The 8615-nt window shown below is 34.4% G+C and overlaps 1 pseudogene; it reads left to right on the top strand.

Annotated features, from left to right (window-relative positions):
- The window catches only part of LOC102486161 (huntingtin-interacting protein K-like), a 6941-nt pseudogene extending 6807 nt beyond the window's left edge, over positions 1-134 (top strand).
- Positions 135-8615: the final 8481 nt, after the last annotated feature.

Genomic DNA, 8615 nt, shown 5'->3' with positions numbered 1-8615 from the left:
TGGCCAAAGTAGCAGTCAAGAAGGAAGATCTAGAACTGATGATGGCAGAGATGGAGATCTCTTGAGCCACAGAACCGAGTGTGCTGGAACACATGGGCCATGTAGTAGAGGCTCTCATTGCCCTAACAAACTGATGTGTGGTTTCTCACATAACTCACTGGATTCATTTATTGCAGTTAATACTTTTGGGCCTTAAAAGAAAGAAAAGAAAGAAAAATTAAATATGTGCAGATGGTAGACAACTTTGTACAATAGCATAGTGAATGGCATTGTGAAGTGCAAGTAGTGATCAAATCTCGGGATATGTGGGAAGATATGATAGGAGATGATGTGACGAAAAGGAAGGAGTGATATCATCATACTCTAACATACACCAAGTTCAAATATTTTCTTGAAGATAGAGGACGACCAATGAGGCATTGAGTCAAGGAAATAGCATGGTTATATACTTGCTTAGAAAAGACCCTCTAACACAGTCTATGATGGACATGATGGGGTTCTGCTGCAATAAGGGAGACAAGGTCATTGTTACTGGTGCCATCCACATGAAAACATCATGGGCCTACACAAAAGCAGAGACATTAGGAAGAAATATTACAAAAGAATCCATGGATGCTATAGCTCTCTCTCTCTCTCTTTTTTTTTTTTTTTTGGGGGTTTTTTCTACAGGGTGCGTGTGCTCACCAGACAGAGAGAGACAGAGAGACAGAAAGTGAGAAATCACCCCCAGGGGGTATGGCCACGCTGCAATCCCTTCTCCTCCATTCTCCTCTCGGGATCTTGGACACTCACACACACGCGCCTGGGGTGAGTTTCAAGCCACCGGGTCCGGGACGTGAACCACGGTTGACTATGTGGGAGTCCAGCGACATAGCCATCACGCTAACTGCTGGTCCCGAAATGCTATAGCTCTTGAAAAGTGGTTGGATTTAAAATTGATGTTGAAAGGGACCAGCAGTTTCATGGTGGTTAAAGGCACTGGATTGGCACATGGTCAATCACGGTTCAAGTCCCAGAACTGGTGGCTTTCTCCCTCTCTCTCTCTCTCTCTCTCTCTCTCTCTCTCTCAATCTACCTTCTCTGCTCACATTAAAAATAAACAAATAAAGTTAAGAAAAATAATTATTTAAACAAATTGGTGTTGAGAAAATGGGAAGATTTAAAAGGAAACAAAATATTTTGCGTAACATAAATAATTCATTTCAGAGTAGTTACTAATTTGTGCTTAAGATAGGGCTTTAGTATGGAGAATGAGTCTATTTTAGTCAATAGAATTCTGGGAACCTAAACCTAATATTCAGATGTCTACATTAAATTTTAGAAATTTAACACAGTAAAATCTTGTGACTGTGAAACCATCAGTAATTGATCTGTATTGTTGGTAGCTGAGTTTTCTGCTTGAACTGTATTTCACCCGGGATATTTAAAACAGTATTTCATCTTCAGCAGAAATCCAGAAAATACTGATGATAAATTTGATAATTATGAGAATTTGCTATCTGGGCTGGGAGGTGCAAGGCAACCACTCATTTTTCAAATTTATTACCTTCATTTACTTTACCAAAAATAAAGTAAATTTTTTTGTCATTTTAAAAATATAAAACCTTTGCAAAGAAGAGAAAATGTTACCCGAGTTGTAGAGAAGCACATAGTTTCATTTAGTATTAAACAGAAATATTATGACTTTATAAGATTATTTCTTTCATGTGTGAAATTTTTCCTCTCACTGAGCAACACAGGCTACATGCAGGTGGCTCTGGCTGGCAAAAATTTGGAAAGAAATTGTTGACTATTCTGCTGGTTTACTGATTACTTTGGGTTTATTCATTTGTTCTCCAGTAAGGGAATGTTGTGTAATTTTTGTAAATTCGGCATCATTATCATTGCTTTGTATTCTTTAGAGTCTGATGATAAACTGCATCAGTCATTTTACTTCCTAAGTTCTTGGTTGTAAAGTGGAAAAATTGAGATAAATCCATGACTTTATATTCCGCACATGGGTCATGATGAATAAACAATGAATACATGGAAAGACCTTCATATTCTGAGGATAGGTAAACCATTAAAAAAATACATTTACTTTTTTCAGTGTCAGGGAAAATGTGAAATATTATGTTAAAGAAAGCTTATGTAGGGAACAGATAGTTAGGAAATTTCATATATCCATTACATAGCTTTGATAATAGTCACCCATAACCTGTCCCATTTCACCTCTACCACAGAAACTTCTAACTGCTTCCCAAGTAATATATGTGAAGTAAATATTACTGTTTTCTGACCATTGTTCATCAATAATGAAACCTTAGTGTAACACCAAGGAATATATAACCATTTTCAATTAATTTACTTTAATGTACTGAACTTTGCATTTCAGGGCTTCTATTTTTTTCTCATTCTGGTCCAACCCCCTCTAATTTAGCTCTTGTTTCAACATCTCAGTCTTTCTCTCTAAATATGTAATTTTCACCTATATATATCCTGCAGCTGCTATGTCATTCATGGTAGTTAAAGTTGTTCATTTATCCATAGTTGCTCTTATTTTTCTATGTGTTTTCCTTGGAACATTTCTACAGTTCCTGAAATAACATTCACCTTGAGAATAAATTGCTTTTATTAACCTCATCAGATGTGATTTTTTAAAATCTTTCAACTAGAGTTTTGTCACTGATGAGTGGTATAGGCACAGCCTTTCGACTCTGTTTTTATTTACAGAAAGCATTTGTTCAAAGAAAAAAAAATCCTTTTTCTCTGTAATTAGATGTTCAGATTTTTTCCCCCAAGAAAATTAAGGAATCAATCTAATTAATATACTTATAGACATAAATACGACAATTTCATACAAATAAGTGGTTTTAAAAATTGCGGGGCTTAGGAGGTAAGATGGTGGTGCCGGGGTAAAATATGATGTTCTGTGAGACAATTCCACATGGCATTTCCGGTTCATGTCTGGCAGCCACCCTGAGTATTACCGGCATATGTGCCCATGATCTGGGGCTGGCTGAAAGCTGCAAGTAGATCATGGTTTCAGGACTTTGTTGGCGGGGTCTCTTATGCACAAAATAAGTACTTAGAAAGTCAGCTGTAACCTATCCTTATAAGATGTCTGTAAACATGTCCTAGAAATGAAATGAAAATAAACAAGATTGTACGGTGTAGCACAGAATGTTGCAAATGTTTATGAACTATGTGTATTTTATTGAAAATTTGTGAAAGTAGTTCAAAACAAATTAATCGTGTGCTCTGTCAAAAAATGTTCAGACTTTGTTTTATCTTGCCCTTTTGTCTGCCTTACAACATTTTTTTTTTTTTGAGGGCCAATTATAATGAATCAGATAATAGGAATTGTGATTAAGTAGGCCTTTAGTGAGAGGTTTTCTGCATCCTGTTAGGGACTGAATTGTATTTCATGTTGGTTTTATCTATAGGTGTCAAGGCTGTTTTTCCTAGCACCCTTGATTTTGTCTCTCTCATCATATGTGGGAAAGGGGAGAATAAAGCTCCTTCTTAAGTAATTTACATGTCTTCCAGATCTTTTATTTGCAATTTATTGTTACTATACTAAAGTCCTTGTGATGTGGGGTAACAGAAAGGGTAAAGGAAGAGTTCCATAATTAAATCCATGATTAAATCTTCAGTTTTTGATTGGGCCTGGGCTACTGACCTGTGACCCACACATATGTTTTAAGATTTTTTTTTTCTCCCATTTGGTGAAACAAGGTTAGAGGGGACTGATTAGATAATCATCTTTCTTTTTTTTTGAATAAGGATCTGGTTTTCTTTTTTCCTTGGAAAATAGTCCTTGTTATAGAAAATGGTCAGGGACTGTTTCAAAAATGTTCTCTTTTTCTAACCAGAAGCATAAGGGTATTTTTCTTGGACTGACATCATGAAGACTTGATGGACTTCCTAAAGGCAAAACCCATGAATGTGTGTTATCCTCTAAGACTGGCCTGGAAGTTCTCATTCTCAGCCTAGTCTACAGGAAGGTCCAGTAATCCATCAACATTATCACTTAAGTACACCTGCCAGTTTATGTCTTGAGTGGCCTCTGCTCCAGACAGTCAGATCTCAGCTGTGAAGTCCTGTATTACCCGTTTCTCTATTTTTTGTGATGCTAGTTTTCTCTGTGATGTCAAGTGTTTAATGGGTCTAAGAAACATGATTGACTTTTAGTTTGTTCCGTTTTCTTCTTGTTAGAAGGACAAGGATGATAATATCCAAGCTCTATACATTGCAGAGCTGAAACTGGAAGTCCATAACCATCATTTCAAAGGTTTACTACAAAAAATTCCAAAAATGTTTACTGCACAAAATTATAAAGAGTAGCATATAGAACCCTTATGTACCTATCACACAAATGATCATAAATAGCAATATTTTTAAATCTTGATTCATCTCTGTTTTCTATGTTCTTATTTTGGCTGAATATTTTAAAGTAAATATGAAATATCAATGTCCCCAAACACACAAAACTCTCAAGTCTTATTTTGTTTCAATAATAATAGTGATGAAATGTTAAATAGTATTAATGAATTATTATTACCTTTATTGGGACTTGTATTATTACAGTAATATTTTAAGTATATTCATTTATTAGAGACAGATACTGAAATATTTGTTGATGCTTGAGGGGTTTTTTGGTTAGTTTTACTTCTTAATACTAAAATAAAAAAGGCAGAATTGTTCAGAAAAATATTTCTAAAATAATAGACTTTAATCTTCCTACATATTTATCTTACCATTGAAATAGAAAATGCCGTATGTGAAAATTTCTTTTATCCATTACTACTTAAACTGACTACTTAACAAAATTAGCTTCTTTAGTTTCCTCTTCTGATAAAAATTATGTTTTATTCTCGCTGTAAGGTAGTTTCTCTTGAATAATTATGCCAGACATCACCCAAATAACTGCTAGATTCACATTACACACCAGGAATCAGGAGTAAAGGGAGGTAGTTTTAAGAAGATGCCAGGGAGTCACATAAATATTTGGAATACTGTGAAATATTTATCTTGACATTCATGTACAAAATTACCTTAAGGTAACTAGTTGATAGGAAATTTATTGTTTGTCTTAATATTAAAAAGAATAAAGGAAAGATTGATAGAATTATAACATCACTGTTTTGAAACCTCTAAGAGATTAAGGTACAATGACAATAGTCGTCAATGACTGATGACAGCATGAAAGAAAACAAAAGGAAAAAAACATATACAATACCATTTATGAAATAATTTTATATTTTGGAATATATAAATCTAGATAGAGGTTTCTCATTTCCCTTTACTTACCAGAAATTGATGATTAAATTGAAAGACTCTCAAATTTCAATAATCTACTTCATTGATCATACATTTTATCCTTTTTTTTATTTTTGAGAAGTTTTTGCAATAAGGCATGTGCACTTGCCAGAAATACAGAGAGAGACAGAGAGACAGAAAGCGAGAAATCACCCACTGGGGAACGGCTACACTACAATTCCGTCTCCTCTATTCTCCTCTCGGGTTCTTGGGCATGCACACACGTGTGCCTGGCATCAAGTTTAAGCCACCGGATCTGAGACTCGAACCACAGTTGACTACATGGGAATCCAGCAACATAGCCATTATGCCAACTACTGGTTCCCATTTTATCCACTTTTTATATGGACAAATAAAACCTTAAAATATACATTTAAAGTCAATGTTTAATTTTACCTGAGTTGCACATGTATCTGGGTGGAAATTTTCAAATGTTAGTAATCACAATATTTAAACTTTGTGCCTGGTCCCACTATTAAGTTTATTTGCATTTTCCCACTTAAGTTTTATTCCCATCATATAGGTAAGAAACTGCACACTAAAGAAGTTATGTGTCTTTCCAAGGTTATGTAAGAATTGAAACTTAGTTCTGTCTAATCCCCATGCCTGTATTTTCAGTCACGAAAAAGTAATTTATCCAGCCAGTACTTAAGTTAAAAAATTCACTGGCAAGTCACATAAGAATTTTGGACATCAAATATAAAATTTTCTTTCCTTGGAACATGGTATGTTTTAAAGTGATTTAGTTATTCAAAGTTTATATTTAGGAGTGAAAAGTCTGAATCTTGTGTTATTACTGTTTATCCCAGTAAAATGAAAATAGCTTTCCACAATCTAAGTGAACAAACCCAAATCTGTATTGGTTTTCTATTGCTGCTGTAACAAGTCACACAAACTAGTGGCTTAAGAATACAAATGTATTCTCTTAAAATGTGCAGGTCAGAGTCTATAGTCAAAGTATCAGCAGGGCTTCATTCCTTTCAGAGACTTCAAGGAAGAATCACTTTCATTGTTTTTTCAGCTTCTAAAAACCACCCAAATTCTTTGGTTCACAGTTCCTTCCCTGCATTGTTCATTTCAATAATCTACTTCATTGATCATACATTTTATCCTTTTTTTTATTTTTGAGAAGTTTTTGCAATAAGGCATGTGCACTTGCCAGAAATACAGAGAGAGACAGAGAGACAGAAAGCGAGAAATCACCCACTGGGGAACGACTACACTACAATTCCTTCTCCTCTATTCTCCTCTCGGGTTCTTGGGCATGCACACACGTGTGCCTGGCATCAAGTTTAAGCCACCGGATCTGAGACTCGAACCACAGTTGACTACATGGGAATCCAGCAACATAGCCATTATGCCAACTACTGGTTCCCATTTTATCCACTTTTTATATGGACAAATAAAACCTTAAAATATACATTTAAAGTCAATGTTTAATTTTACCTGAGTTGCACATGTATCTGGGTGGAAATTTTCAAATGTTAGTAATCACAATATTTAAACTTTGTGCCTGGTCCCACTATTAAGTTTATTTGCATTTTCCCACTTAAGTTTTATTCCCATCATATAGGTAAGAAACTGCACACTAAAGAAGTTATGTGTCTTTCCAAGGTTATGTAAGAATTGAAACTTAGTTCTGTCTAATCCCCATGCCTGTATTTTCAGTCACGAAAAAGTAATTTATCCAGCCAGTACTTAAGTTAAAAAATTCACTGGCAAGTCACATAAGAATTTTGGACATCAAATATAAAATTTTCTTTCCTTGGAACATGGTATGTTTTAAAGTGATTTAGTTATTCAAAGTTTATATTTAGGAGTGAAAAGTCTGAATCTTGTGTTATTACTGTTTATCCCAGTAAAATGAAAATAGCTTTCCACAATCTAAGTGAACAAACCCAAATCTGTATTGGTTTTCTATTGCTGCTGTAACAAGTCACACAAACTAGTGGCTTAAGAATACAAATGTATTCTCTTAAAATGTGCAGGTCAGAGTCTATAGTCAAAGTATCAGCAGGGCTTCATTCCTTTCAGAGACTTCAAGGAAGAATCACTTTCATTGTTTTTTCAGCTTCTAAAAACCACCCAAATTCTTTGGTTCACAGTTCCTTCCCTGCATTGTTCCAGCCACTTATTCCCATGATCATGTCCCGTTTTTACTATAACAACATTATTTAGGTAACAGCCCCATTATTTTAAAAATACAAATATCAGTCAACTCATGAATAAATAAACTCTAGCATGTGCATACTGTTTAATACTACTCAACAATAGGCACACCTGCTATGAGGTTCAATCTTGAACACACGATGCTCAATATGAGAAATCAAATACAAAAGAAACTGCATACTGTATCATCCCATTTATAGAAAATTCTAGGAAAGCCAAACTGCTGTGACAAAAAGCAAATCAGAGTTTGCCTAAAGCTAGGAGTTGAAGGTAGTGATGCAAATAGACAGGAATGAGGTTTGTAGAATGGCAAGTGTTCTAAATCTTGAGGATCCTGATATTTACATAGCATTATAAAGTTGGCTCTACTCATCAGAGGTATACTAAAATGGAGGAGTTTGATTTTATGTAAATTACACCTCAAAAAATTGGAAAAATTTGATAGAATAGCTAAGTTTTTTATGACTTTGTGTTTTTATGCCACATCACTAATTCTCCATTGACTGAGTTAACCAGTAATACAGTTCTTTCCAACTTATACTAGAATGTGGAATTCCACATTTTTCATGATATTATACAGACAATCAACTAGAGGCCATCAGAAATACAAACACATTAATAGAAACTAAGACAAGGCATTTTTTCTTTTAAAACACTTGAGTTTGAGTTGTCAAATGTAGAAAATTTCACAAGTAAAATTCAGTTTGGATCATTTTCTTTTCTTCTAGCAACCTAAATTCCTAGCTCAAACTATGAACAAAAGTTGATCCCAAGAGAGTTATACAAAGGATTTAACGTGAGAGCCAAATCATTATTTTCTGTACAGCTCATCTTGAGGACAGTAAAAGCACAGACAGGCTTACTTTAAATAAACATTGGTGCTGATCTTTCCTTAATAAAAGGAGTATCAGCAAAGACATTCCTCATTCTTTATAACACCTTCATTTGTAACATGTCCAAGGATATATTATTTTGGTATAGGGTACTTAACTTTGTAAAATACTGTATACCAAACATCAAAGGACTTTTTCTTAATTATGATTATTATGATAACCATGCATTTTACATATATATCTTGTTTTGCATAAGTTAATAGAAAGTTCACTTTTTCTCCTTTCTACTAAGTAAACCACAGAGCAAGTTTA

The sequence above is a fragment of the Tupaia chinensis genome, unplaced genomic scaffold (genome assembly GCF_000334495.1).
Source record: "Tupaia chinensis unplaced genomic scaffold, TupChi_1.0 Scaffold000276_1, whole genome shotgun sequence".
In the NCBI taxonomy this organism is placed as follows: Eukaryota; Metazoa; Chordata; class Mammalia; order Scandentia; family Tupaiidae; genus Tupaia; species Tupaia belangeri.
The sequence above is the reverse complement of the archived record's forward strand: the minus strand, read 5'-3'. Positions and strand labels throughout refer to the sequence as shown.